Below are 14,720 nucleotides of genomic sequence, written 5' to 3'. Positions count from 1 at the left end.
TCTTCCATTTATGTAGACTCCGTCTCTCAGTGATTTGATTGTTTTCTCTGAGTCAAATGTCCCATTCTGTTGCTAACTCGCTGGGTGACATATTGTCAATAAATACTCTGATCTATAAAATGACTACGGACAGGCCATTTGCTTAGCATTTACAATGTAACCCTCATTCGTATTTGGGAATATACAACTCTTTCTCCAGAATATTTAGCAACTTTCTTACAGAGACCATAGATTTTATTTCCCACTTATTCCTTTGTTTTTTTTTCCCCACAGGGCATGAAACTTGTGTGCAAAGGCAGCATTTAATGCCAAACTATGATTTCACGTGTGGAGGTAGTTGTACTGTCTGATTGAAACAACACAGGCTGTGCTGATAAGATAAGGATATGAGAATTATGCAAAAAAAATTCTCTTAATTTTAAAGTAAGGTTCATATTTATTGTCAATGCACACACATGATATCCTATACAACCCATAGACTCTTTCCTGCGGGTGAGACAGAATTACCACTTATTGGTAATTCAACGTACACATGTAAACAAATAAAGAAATTTAAACAACTGTAAATAATGTGGAAAAGTCTGCAGACCCCAACCATTGTCTTTTATTTCTGTATATCATCAGAAATGCTAACATTGAACCTGTCCAAATATGATGATTTGAAATCCCATATAAAGGGAAGTTCCAGGATTTACGTGGAGTATTGCAATTACTGATAACATAATGGTGGATCCAAGTACCTGAAATACTGGGAGGTCCTGCAGCTATTGGTTATTTTCCATGATAATTCAACATGGTTTTTTTAAAAAAAAGAAGCAACTAGATATTACAATCAATAGTGAGTAAGAAAATGAGGGAAGGGTTTGGCAGTATTGATTTGAAACTTGCTATTACATATTTATCCAAAATAAAGAGCAAGAAGTTTTTGACAAACTACCACAGACACATGCACGACCAGGGGAACCAACACACTCAACCACTGTTACACCACCATGAAGAACACTGACTGAGCCATCCCACGACCACACTTTGGCATGTCTGATCACCTGGGCTGTACTTCTACTTCTGGCATTCAAGCAGAGACTGAAGACCACAGCACCAGTGGTGAAGACGGTGAAGGTATGGTCAAGGGAGGCGAAGAGCATCTGCAGGACTATTTTGAATCGTAGGACTGGAACATATTTAAGAGTTCATCCATAGACGTAAAGGTGTCACCAACTTCATCAAGATCTGCGTGGATGAGTGTGTGCCCACGTGTAAATACCTGGTGTTCCACAACCAGAAGCCTTGGATGAATTAGGGAATCCGCAACCTACAAAGGGCGAGAACAAGGAGGTTTAAGGCCATTGATTGAGGTGTCTGAGGAGATTCGGTATATCACCGAAGTCTCTTGTAAACTTCTACATGTGTACCATGGCGAGCATCCTGGCTAGTTGATCACTGCCTGATATAAAGGTGCCAACTCTCAGGAAAAGAATAAACTCCAGCGGCATCATCACAGGCACCAAACATCTACATGAGGCGGGGTCTTAAAAAAGCAGCCTCTATCCTCAAAGATCCCCACCACTCAGGCCATGCCCGCTTCAGTCTGCTACCATTGGGTAAAAAGTTGCAGGATCCTAAAGGCGAGCACTGAGTGGCACAAGGACGGCATCTTCCCCACTGCCATCAGCACTGCTTTACTTTTCGTGCATTGTTTTTTTTTTATTTATAGTAATGTTGGAAGATGGTTATAATATGAATGTTTGCTCCATAATGCTGCCGCAAAACACCGAATTTCATGACGATAAATCCTAATTCTGATTCTAAAGCTTATGGTTTTTGAATTTGGACTATGAATTTGTTTAAAAATTGCCCAGAAAGAACTTGCTAATATTTTCTTCTCCTTTGGGATAAAAACTGATCAGAAAACTTTTGATGACTTTGCTGTCTTCTCCGCGCTGCATTTTCATAACTCAGTGTTCGAACATATTCAGCTCTACTTTCAAGTAGTGAGAAGAAATTAACGAATGCAGTGGTAAATATATGTTTGTTCTTTCATTTAACCAAAGGGAAAATTTATGTTTTTGCTTGAGAACAATTTTGACCTTTTTTTTGCTAATCGTCTGAGATTTTAGTTTGAAAATTTCTGCATCAAGTTTTCGTCATTACCTTGACTCCTGACTGCTAACTTTCCTTGCCTGCTTCTCATTTAAGGTTGGCAGTTTTCAGAGTTGAATGATCAGACTCAGCCTGCATACCAAGCGGATGCATAAGGTAATGAACCTACAAATTAGGAAGAGCAGAAAGAAACTACTCAGTCTGGATGAAGCCTGCTTCACCAGTCAATAAGATCATGGCTGATCTGCCCTCATGGTCACCCATGGTAACCTTTCAACACCTTGCTTATCGTCTGTGAGGCAACGAGTGCCAATGGACCGTGACCACCGGAGGAAAAAAACATGCCACCTCTCATCTGTCTTTATTGGGGACCACTTAGTTATTTTAACAGCAACCCCTATTTTTAACATAAGAGGAATTATCCCCTTCATATCCACTCTTCAAGACCTCTCAGGATCATGTACATTTCGTTCCTCCTAAATGCTAGGCTGTTAAACCTTTTCAATTAAGATAACATGCCCAATCCATGTGTTAGCCTGGTAAACCTCTGAAATGATGTCATTGGATTACTGTCCTTGTTAAATAAGGAGACTAATGCACTGTACTTCAGATGTTGTCTGGAATGAAACACGAAAATATGTAGATGCTGCAATTGTCGTAAAAACAGTAGTGTTTAGTATTAAATTCCGCCCCCACCCCACTTCTTCCCCCTATTGCCTTTCCCCCAGCTCTGTCTATCTGTCTCTCTCTTCCCTTTTCCCTCTGACTCCTTTCACAGAGCCAAAATCAATTCTCACCTCTCCTCTTATCATATCCAATTAACACCTTTTAACTGTTGGTCTGAATTCCTCCCCTGCCATTCTTCAATCAGATGCCTTACTGTTTTTTTGCTTATACCTTGAAGAAGGGCACAAGCCCAAAATGTAGGTTATATATCTTTACCTCTTAAGGACACAACAAGACTGGATGAGTTCCTCCAGCATTTCTGTGTGTTTTTACTTCAGATGTTGTCTTACTATTCCCCTATATTACTGAATCCTAACTATTGTATTTTTGAACTCAGTTCCCCTTCCAACAAATAATCACGTTTTGTTAGCTTTCCTGATTTATCGCTGTGCGAGTATATTTTCCTTTTTCAAACAATGCACGAGGATGTCTAGTTTCCTCTGCATCTTGGGGCTTTGCAATCTCTCAGCATTTTTTTTCTGATCATGATCAAACCTTGCAATAATGTCTTCAGTGTCCTTATCCAAGTCATTTGTAAATGCCCCAGCACTGATGCTTGTGCACATGTTTCATTACACCTTGCCATTATACTGTAGCTACATCCTGTTTAAGCCAGCCAATCCTTTATTTGTGCCAATAAACTACCTCCTACATCATGGCCTTTTGTTTTCCACTGTAACATTTGACACGGAACCTTGTCAAATGTTTTCTTGCAATTCAAGATCAGTCCATCAATCAATATTAGTCACTTCAATTAAGGAGACTATTAATGCATTGGAAGCAGTTCATTGAAGGTTTACTAGATTAAAATCTGGAGTGGCAGATTGTCTTATGAGGAAAGGTTGCAGAGGATAAACTTGTGTCTGCTGGAGTTTAGAAGACTGATAGAAAATGATTGGATTGTAAGATACTGAAGGGTCTTGACAGGTTAGATGTGGAGAGGATATTTCCTCTCGTGGCAGAGTCTAGTAGTTAATTGACTATAACATTTTATGAGATGTCCAAGATCAAAATTGTCAAATAACGGCATGGTCTTTTTTTTTAACCCTCAGAATATAACAAAATAACTCAAGAGTCTAGAAGAAAGGTCATTGAAGGAAAAGATGAGTTTTTGTAACTTCCTATTTCAAAAATCGATGAAAACAATGTCTTAATATCTTTGAATACTTTTAAAGAGATTCCTGAAAGCGAGGGGTGAAAAGTTATTTCTGGTACAGGAACTCCCAACATACATCCATGTTCCGTTCTGGCCGCCCGGTCATATCTCGGAATGGACATATGTTGGAATTGCCCTGTATTCCTTTTATAGTTTGTCAAATACAACATGACAGCCACCAAGGCCAGTCCTCTCAAGAGGTTGGCACCAGCCAGTTCTTGCGAGAGGTGCTATTTTCCACAGACAGGCATGATTTTTACTGTAATTGTGTAAATTTTACATTTTTTATTTCATTTCGGTGCTCCTCTTATAGTGACGTCGAGGAAACATGCTTTGACGTACCTCACACTGTTTATTTTTTAAAAAAGATTATTTGGAATGCATGTGGAGATTACTGTCACTGGGGAGGAAGACTGAAGAGGGAGAGAGAGCACAATGGCAATCTGCTCATGCATCCTAAATCACAAAGTAAGTTGTGGGGTGACACCGCTGCCCCTAGTTACCCAGCCTCACCTCAGGCTTCTGGCAGGAGTGGGGGCATTAAGCTCCCAGCAGGGTCAAGGGAGAATACTACCTGTACAGTCATTCACATCGGTTGTAGGTCAGGAGTACCTGTATACTGAAATGCAAAGGTCACAGTTAGATCTGCCACAATCTTATTAGATGATGAAACAAACTTGAGGGGCCAATTGGTCTGTCCTTATTTCACCTTTTAAATCGCATCATTAGAAAAAGCCTTAATTTTCAAAGGAAACATTTTTAAAGTGGTTTCATGCAGCAAGGTAAAATTGGCACCACTCTGACCTACAGCAGAAAAGAAACTCACTCAAATCCTTCATTTTTTTCATGGAAATGTCTTCGGAATATGTAGCTCTCTTGATAGTAATGAGTAAATGTTGTCAGTAGCTGTCCGAACTGTGCAAAAATGTTATAATGTTAGAAGATTACTTCATTTGGATAGTTTACTCTTCATTACTTTTGTGGTCATTTCCATACAAAAATGCATTTGAATGTTAGTTGAAGAGCATGTAGGTTTTGGTTTCCACAGTTCCATCCTCTCTCCTGCTACCAAACACATTAGCTTAGCAATCTAGTACAACTTGTCTAAGGTACTATGAAGCTGCAGATGTCACTGTCCCAGCAAGGAGCAAATTTTGAGGGAGACACGGTTAGCATAGTTGTTAGCATTGCGCTGATACACCGACAGCGACCAGGACTGGGGTTCAAATCACGAGCTATCTTTAAGGAGTTGATATGTTCTCCTGTGACTGCATGGGTTTCCTCCCACCATTCGAAACATAACAGGGTTGTAGGTCAATTGGGCGGCACTGGCTCTTGGGCTGAAATGGCCTGATATGGTGCTGTACATCAATATTTTTAAAATAAATAAATGGACTATCATGGTAGAAAATCCTTTGAAATTTAGCTGAAGACTCTTCTTTAGCCTTTCTAAGTGCAGTGGAACTGAATTGCTGCCACACCACCCTAGGGTTCTAAATGATCAAAAGTTTTTATCCATTGCTTTGAAATAGAAACTTCCATTAGATGGAAAGCATTTGTATGGATTACTTTGTATCAGTCTGCAAGAAATGAACTCACTTGATATTATGGGATGAAATTAAGTTTTTCTTTCCCATCCTTACAATACTCAAGATCTATGAGAAAGCAAATTAATTACACACTTGTGTTTGTATTTGTGGAGAAGGTTATTTTGCTCAGTTTGAAATCGAGCGTTGGTTATTAACAAACTCAAGAGATTGGAACACATCTGGTAATCTTAAACAATGTGTAATTAAACTAAAATATTGGTTCTGGTCTTGATACTGTGGTTAGACTGTCATTCAAATCATGCAATTGAAAGGGATATCTGGATGATGAGAGCTTTGCATTGTGCATCACCAATTAAGTTAATTTCACAATTATAGATAATGCATGCACATTTTACCCAAGTATTTGCAGGGTTTTTTTCCCTTTCCTATTGTATGTTTATTTCAGTGTGGAATAATAAATCTTAAAATTTTTGGTGTTAGCAAGATGAACAAAATTTAAGGCAATTAGTTATTTCTGATAACTAGGAGCTGGCGTTATAGTCGGAGAAAAATGAAAGATCGTGCCATTATTTAATAGTTTTGATTTTAGAACATCTCATCAAACTTTACTGCCAATTAATTCCCTTTTATAATGTAGACAAATTTGTATTGTGGGAAATTTGACAGTCCATTTTGGAAAAGTGAGCTATAAAGAAAATTTGAAATTGAAGCATATATATTGGTTAATCTGCATATACCATAAAATACTATTGGTGTCTCTCCTGTGTATTTCAGACCATACAGCAGCATTTAATAGGAGTGTACATTAGACGAGGAGTATCACCTTTGTACTGTACATCAAGTTACCAGCCTCTACCCTGTGCTGTATGGAAGAGGGTGGTCTGTGTTCTGTTCCCTCTTGGTGTCAAGTTCCTGTGGTCTCAATTCATAGTTGACAGGAGAATTACCCTCTCTCATGTACGTCCTGTAGGAACCATGCAGTCTGACAGAATTCTGGCTCTGTTGTGTTTGTATGACAGCCCTGCTCCATGCTGTGTCTCGACAGGAGCTTTCTCCCCATTCTGGACCAAAAGGAGCCTGTGCTGTATGTACTGACAATAACCACACCAGCAGTGCGAGTATAAGACAGCTTTAATAAACTAATATGTACACTAAGAGGTCTTGTCTCTCTCTGCAAGACGAACCTGGAAGGCTAGACAGTAGCTCTGGACTGCTTTATATACAAGGTCACCGGGATGACCCCTGGTGACCTAGTGATGTAATTCCATATCACCACACTGCAGACTACCTCATTGAACTAATGATCCGAGTTCAGTCCTGATTTCTGGGGCCAGCTGTGTAGAATTTGCATTTTCTCCTGGTGACTGAGTGGATTTTCTCCAGGTGTTTCAGTTTCCACCTAATCCCAAAGATGTGCAGTTTGATAGGTTAATTGTTCACTGACAATTATTAGTGACCAATGTGGAGTAGTTTATGAAATGTAGGAAGAACAGGTGTCAGGAAAAATTAGTAAATTACCATGCAAGTCAGTGAAACATAAAAGTCTGCAGCCACTGTGATTGCATTAAAAACACAAAGATGCTGGACGAACTCAGCCGGTCTCACAACATCCATAGGAGGTAAAGGCTCACATTTTTTTCACTCAGACTTTAAGGATGGGCTCAGGCCTGAATTTTCAGTAATGTATCTTTACTTCTTAAGGATAGTGCAAGACTGGCTGAGTTCCTCCAGCATCTCTTTTTATTACTGTGTAAACCAGCAAAGATTCATAAGACTGAATAGTTTCCATCTAGGTCATAAGGAAATATGGAAAAGAGGAACCTGTTCAGCACTTCTAATAAGAATCCTTATGCTATGCTGTGTTTGAAAAGAGCCTGTCTGTCATGGGTATGCTCTAGAAATTGGTGGTTTTCAAAATGCTCCCCTAAACTTACATTCCACCTTAAGCAATTCCTGTACCATATGTTCTGTGATTAGTAAGGGATTGTTTAAGGTGGTATGTGAGTAGAAAGGGAAGGTTGAGAACCACTGCTCTGAAATATTTTCTTGAGAAAAATTGTCATTGGTCCATTTAATTTTCCTATGAAACCGTGCATATCATGAGTCAATTAGGTACAATTAAAACAGTGGGTTTCAAACTTTTTCTTTCTACCCACATACCACCTTAAGCAATCCCTTACAGAGCACTGACGACATAGGGATTGCTTAAGGTGGAATGTGAGTTTAGGGGGGTAGTTTAAAAATCACTTCTCGAGATGGTGATCTGATGAGAGTATATTTATTGTGTCTGTCATAGAGATACAAAAGAGACACAAGCCCTTTGTCCCATCAATTCTGCACCCATCATCAAGTTGCCATTTTCACACTAATCTTATCTGATCCCATTTTATCCTCCTCTCATTCTGATCAACTCCACCACCCACTAATTCTACCACACTAGGGACAAATTAAAAGGTCAATTAACCTACCAACCTGCATATCTTTGGACATGTGGTCACAGGGAGAACATGTAAACTCTACACATGCCATTGGAGATGAAGATTGAATCTGAACCACTGACCCTTTTGAGGCATAAATTCTCCTCGCTGCAGCACTGCCTATGCTTCTGGCGTTATCTAAAGGACCCAATACTTTAGTTGCTATCTGATGGGAGCCTGTGTTCCATGTGGTATCTGACTAAGCCCACAGTTGGCATTTGCAACACAGAGATCTACTGGGTAAAATTGGAGGAGAGGAACTTGAAATTACACTAATTTTGTTAATGGAATTGCAATTGATTTCTATTTTGAAAGAGTTGTCTATATTCAGCTTTTGTGCTCTATGCTAGATATTTGTGAATCCCTCTTATCCTATCAGCTGAACAAGATCCTGCTTTTCTATACCTTCTAGTTAATGCACAATAGCTCTATTTGAATTTCTTACCTGTAGCTGGAGAGTAACAAACCTTTCCTCTGATTGATTATTACCTTGAATTGACTGATATTTTGCTCGTCAAAATGGAGAGACAATCTTGTAGCTTTCTTGCCACTTACCTATTTCAAAGAAAGGGTACTGGGTTTTTGCTATTAATAAGCCTGTGTGCTAAACTTCTCTGGAATTAATTTGAATTTATCTGTAGAGTCCACTTTAGTCCTTTGCTAGCCCCTGCTGTAAAAGCCTTCCATAACACAGAAAGCTAAGGTGTGACCTTTAAAGAGAAATAAAGATACAATAAGAGAGAGATCACAATAAATGTCTTTATCAATGTGATAATAGCACAGCTAATTCAGAGAGAAAGGAAAATGCTCTCATTGGTTAGTTACTGCTGGCCCTTCATCTTTCGCACAGACAGCTTTTTGCCTTTGTTGGAGGAGTGCACTTTGCTCAGTGATAGCAGCAAGTTGGAGCTGATGCTCAACTCTAGATGTATGTCAGTAAATAAACAGAAAATTTAAAATATTTTCCCTTGCTGAGTGTTCAGAGATTCAACTATCTCGTTTAGGCAATATTTATTAGATATTTAACCATTTTAGATTACCGTATAATAGTCTGTATTCCCCAGAGTGGTAATAGTCAATACTGTGTAAAAGTCAGGACCCCCCCCCCCCAATTTTGACCAAGGACGCCCACCCTCCAGAGCACCTGATGCCCTGACTGTTGACTCTCACCTAACTCCAGGCCACCTGCCTTCCAGACCTCCCGATCTCACCTAGACCCAGGTCACCTGCACACTAGAGCTCCCAAAGCCCCGACTGCCCACCTGCCGGTGCTCCCAACAGCAGCTCCCCCCGGACCACGGACTGTCATCTAGGCTCAGTTCATCCTTTTACCGCCCCGACCACGGACTCTCACCGGCCCCAGTCACCCGCCCATCAGAGCACCTGATGCCCAAACTACTGACTTACCCACCCACCTGGCCATCCAAGTTTCCAACGTCTTGAACGACACAAGTACTTACTGCGGTCAAAAGTAGTATGCGTGTAATGTTGGCTCCCTAAATTTTACCTTAAAATTTGGTCCACGAAATTCAACTATTACACACTTATATACAGTACAAGAAAACTCTTACCTTTACTTCCTGTACCTGTCTTTCTCAGAATTTAGTCCTTACCATCTAATTTCTCTCTCCATACGTGATTTGCTAATGCACTTTATTTGTCTTGTTTATCACTTTCCAACTTGATTTTTCTATCTCAGTTGGTGAAATGATTGCTGTTCAGTGAGGTTGCAGGTGCCCACTGATCCTACAACTGACTACTCAGAGAGCAAATGTTTTCAAGCTTGAGTCCCTAAATGATTGTGTTCAGCAAGATGCCCCAACATAGCAAATGCACTAGATCCTACAATTCTTTGTTTCTGCTATTGTGTTTTTCTCCAAAGAGGACCTATGGATTGTGCTGGCTTTCCTGTCAGTCTTTTTTTTGAGACTACAGTTCAGATGAGAACTTAGCATGACTCTACCATGGATCATATTTTATGTGGAAATGTGTGCATAAGACATGTAACTCAATGCTTCACTCGCATGCCCTTCACTGCAAGCTCAACATGTTGAAAAATATTCAGCCCATTCTCATTGAATTCCTGTTAATTTAATCCTGCAAATTGAGTGTAGATCAGTGGTTTTCAAACTTTTTCTTTCCACTCACATGCCACCTTAAGTAATCCCTTTCTAATCACAGCACCTATGGCATAGGGATTACTTAAGGTGGCACGTGAGTGGAAAGAAAAAAGTTGGAAGCCACTGGTGTAGATTATTCCCAGCAGTTCTTCTACTGTCTCTCTGCAAAACAGGGGAAAGTGTTACCATAGAAAGTGAAAAAGTGACTTTGTTAATTCTGAGCAATCTGCAAACCAGCGCATAAAAATAAGAAATACTTGTATTGCTGAACCAAGGCAGATTCTCAGAACTGGGTAGAGTTGCTGAGTAAAATCCTTCATCTTTGGCAATTGAGCACACTTCCTCAACTAGCAGATTTGTTTCACAATTTTCTGCCTCCTGAAAAAGGTTGAGAACCACTGCATTATTTTAACTGACCTAAAAATATTTTGCCACTGATTTTCATTTGTACTCAGCATCTGATGCCTCTCATGTCGGTGGCCACATTGATGGGTTCCAGTTGCCCTGATACTGCTTTTCCATTGTTGCAATGTCCTGGTGAAACCTTTTACCTTGTTGGTCACTGACTGCACCAAGATCAGCAGGGAAGGAGTCCAAGTGCAAATGCAGAAAATGAATTTTCAATGACACATTGTACTTCATGGTTTTGTATGTTTGAAGCAGGTTGTCAAACATGGTCTCTGTAGTTGTCAAAAAAAATTCTCAACATCTTTAAATGCCTTCCATGCATACCCAGGCCTAAGACAACATTTGCATAGCACCTGCATTGTGTGTTTGTCCAAGCATTCTTGGAGTGACCAAAACAACTTGCTTTATGGGCAATATAATAGTAGACTTAAAATATGACAGGAAATCACAAAAATAGGTTATATGTAAGAAACAGTAAGTGATAGGAAAATGTTAAGATGCTTTTCATGATCAGCTGCCCAAAATTCATAAAATATACCCAGTAGTGTTCAGGAAGCAAAATCTTCATTGCTCAGCGTAATTAAAGAACTGTGCATTTTTACAATAGGCCTTTACACACCGCCAGCCAAACCCTACTTTGTCCCGGTAAAATTCCCAGGAATGCAAGACCTCCCGGGCCCTTCAAACTGCAGTCCAAATTCCCAGGAATTATCCCTTCTTGGCAATTTGTTGGGTCTCTCCCCCAACTGACAATGTATTATGCACTCACAGGAGTAGGAGCAAGATCCCCCCTGTTTGATGGTCACCCACCTGCTTGCTCCCTCCCTCCCCCCAGTCCCTGTGGCCATCTGTTGGTCGCCCGCCCGCCCTATCCCCTCCCCCTCCCCAAAGCTTCAGGGCCATTTCAGAATGTTGTGATGGCAGCACAAAGCAGGATGAATGGCTGAATTAGTTTCCCATAATCCCTCAAGTAGCTGGAACCACTCTGGGGAATACAGAGCAGTTCCAGCTGCATGGAGGATTATGGTTAACGAGGACGGCTATTCATTCCGCATTGTGCTGCCATTACGACCTGCTGAAGTGGCCCACTGTTGTCAGGAGGTATGAATCTTTTTATTTTGATCACCTACGTGACACAGCACACGTATCGAGGCTTCCCCAGCTTGGCCATTTGCCTTTTCACAACGCAGGGAGCGAGTGGTCCAGGAAAATTACCTGGGTCCATGGCCCTACCTATGAGATAGGGCCACGGACCCATTTAAAAAAAAACCTGCCCCACCTTTTCACGCTACAGGTTCTCGAGGGTTCCCGGGAAAATTTCCTGGGAACAGTGCAGTGTGAAAAGACCTAGTGCTTTTCATGACTTCAATCTATTGCAAATAATTTTGCTGCCATTGAAGTGGTTTTTTCCCCACTTCTTTGTAATGAAGGGAATGAGACCAAATACTTTTGGCAGAATTACCTTGGTAGTTGTAGAAATGATCTGGAAATTTCACATGTAATAATAAGCGTAACACTTAGTGATCCAGTAATTTGCTCTAAAGAAACTGATGTATTGTCACTTGGACAGGGCGGACACTGCAACTTGACAAACGATCTATAGAATGTAACACTGAAAAGAGCAATGTTGCCATGTTTAGATGCTTGATGTTTCGTGTGAGAGTCAGTGAGTATAAAAGTTTACGGTGCGATAGCTGATCTCTTTCTTGAACTCCAGTAATCTCATTTTCCTTGATTCCCTTGGTATTCAAAAATCCTGGATTTCAGCATCGAGTACATTGTATGACTGAGAGTGCATAGAAAATTCAAAAAAATCAGTTTTCAAAATGATGAAGCTTCATCAAGACCTCATTATTAAATAATCGACCATTTTCTCTCAGACTTTTCTCACTAAAGTAGTCTCTCCACTGTCTGAACGTTGATCCCCTTCAGAACCTTGAATTAATAAGGTCACCTCATGTTTATAAGAACTTATGAACATAAGAAAATTGAATATGAAAAGGTAGCCTGACATGACTAAACTGCCATTCAGTATAATCGTGGATGACCTTCATCAAGCCTTATCTCTCTTTTGTCAGTTGTCCATAATTCTTAATTCCCTGATCTTTCAAAAAATATATCTGTGATCTCTTTACGTCTCCACAATCTCCTGTGGTCGTGAATTCCATCAGTTCACCATTCTCTGCAAGAAGTATGTTCAGACCTCGTTAATGACCACATTCTAATTTTCATGCTTTGTTGATTGATATTCTCCCACTGGTAGAAATATCTCCATCTTCCCTGTCATGCTCCACAAAAATCTTTATATTTTCTATGAGATCTTCTGAACTCCAAAGAATGTAGATCTAATTTCTTCAGCTTCTTGTGACAGGACAACCTCTTATCACAGGAATTAGCCCAATGAAATTCTTTTGAACTCTCTCCAATGCCAGTATATCCTTTCTTAAATAAGGAACCAAAGCTGTGTTTAGTAATCCAGGTTTTATCTCACCAGAGCCCTGTATTATGGTCACAGTATTTCTTTATTACTAAACTCTAACCCTCTTGCAATGAAAGCCAAAGTGACTTACTGCACCTACCTGTTATCTTTGGGCAATTTGTGCACAAAAACACCTGGATCCCTCTGTACTTCACTCATCCGCAATCTTTCCCCATTTAGATGTTTTTCTTTAGATTACTCTTACCAAAACGTGTAACCACACACTCTCCCATTGAACTCTTATTAACAAAAATTTTCACTCATTCATTTGTCTCTACTAACTCTTTGTTATATTCTCAAAGAACTGTGCCAATATTTCAAACATGATTTACCTTTCGTAGAACCCAGTTGATGCAATTAGATAACATTAAGCTTCTCTGAATGACTGGGAATTTTTGCTTTGATTACAGACCCCAGATAACTAATCTTCTAAACTCCACTGAATTTAAACTTATTCTGCAGAATAAATCTGCAGATCAACTGTTTCTTAAATCCAACAATCTTAACTTTCCTAAAACAAAACCTTTTTATTTTATCAGCTATGCCAGTAATTGTTCAGCCATTCATAATCCCATTAAAAAATGTAAAAGGGGTGAGTTTTGAGCTGCCAATTGTTTAATAATGTGAATATAGGTGCCTAACCTTTTATCCAGGATTGTCAGGACCGGACACCTGCCGTTGTTTGGAATCATTTTATTTTTGGTCCCTTTAAGCAAATCCGTTGTCCCCACCCCCTGGCCGTCCATCCATCAGCCCCCTCACCAGGGCTTATACCAGACTATTTTGTGCCTTGGGCTGTGTTGAGCATGGTGTGGGGAGTGCTGACCAGGCTTGGGGGGGGTGGGGGTGGGTGGGTGGGTGCGGTGCTGATTGGGCTGAGCAGTGGTTCGATGTGTGCCATACAGTAGGCTCTTGATCAGCGTGTCAGTCAAGTGGAGGATGGAGCCGATGGTGTGGCAAGCATCAGCTGCTCAGAGCTAGCGGCCAAGTGGGGCAGAAGGCCGGACAAGAGGTGCAGAGCTGCAGGAGGAGTGGGTTGTCGGGGGTGGAGCAAGCGCAAGTGGCTTTTAGGCACTTCACCAGCTCGTCGGGCCAGCCTTCAGGCACAGCCCCAGTGCCGCAGTGCCATTCATAACCCCCCCTCCCAACTAACTCCCGATGCGGCGGCAGGGGTGTAGTGCTGCCAAGCCTGGAGTTTATGGAGCGCAGCACCGGATCGTGGTGATGGCTCAATGTGGGAGCAACGGCCATCTTTGTTACCAATAACCAGTGCCAGAGTGGTTCCAACTGTGTGGGGGATTGTGGGTAAGGAAGCCAACCATTGTTTCCACATTGAGCCAGCGTGCTTGTATCCCATAGGGTGCTGGGGGGCTGAGAGTCATCCTTCCACTGAAGGTAAGAGAAGGTGCCTACAGGGGCAGAGACGGTGACTGTGGGGGGTGGGTCTTCTTCTAAAAATGGAGAATTTATTACAGGAAATGAATGTTACTTAAGTGTAATGTCATCTACCAAAAAAAAGTGCCGGTTTTTGGAGATTGCTGTGTTCAGAATCCCGGATAAAAGGTTAGGCACCTGTGCTCCAATGGATAATTTATGATTGAATGGGAGATAAAGAATAAACATCAGCTCAGAGGAGAAACATAATCAAATAAAGGAAGGGAAGATGACTCCTTTTCATATATTTAGATAATTAACATGAAATAA

General features: G+C 40.7%; 1 protein-coding gene across 1 annotated transcript in view; it reads left to right on the top strand.

Moving 5' to 3' along the window:
• Positions 1 to 14,720, top strand: part of LOC138744047 (serine/threonine-protein kinase BRSK2) — a 783,696-nt gene that overhangs the window by 255,274 nt on the left and 513,702 nt on the right. The window lies entirely within an intron of this gene.

Source organism: Narcine bancroftii, chromosome 1 (assembly GCF_036971445.1).
Source record: "Narcine bancroftii isolate sNarBan1 chromosome 1, sNarBan1.hap1, whole genome shotgun sequence".
NCBI lineage: Eukaryota > Metazoa > Chordata > Chondrichthyes > Torpediniformes > Narcinidae > Narcine > Narcine bancroftii.
This window is presented reverse-complemented; position numbering and strand designations above follow the sequence as displayed.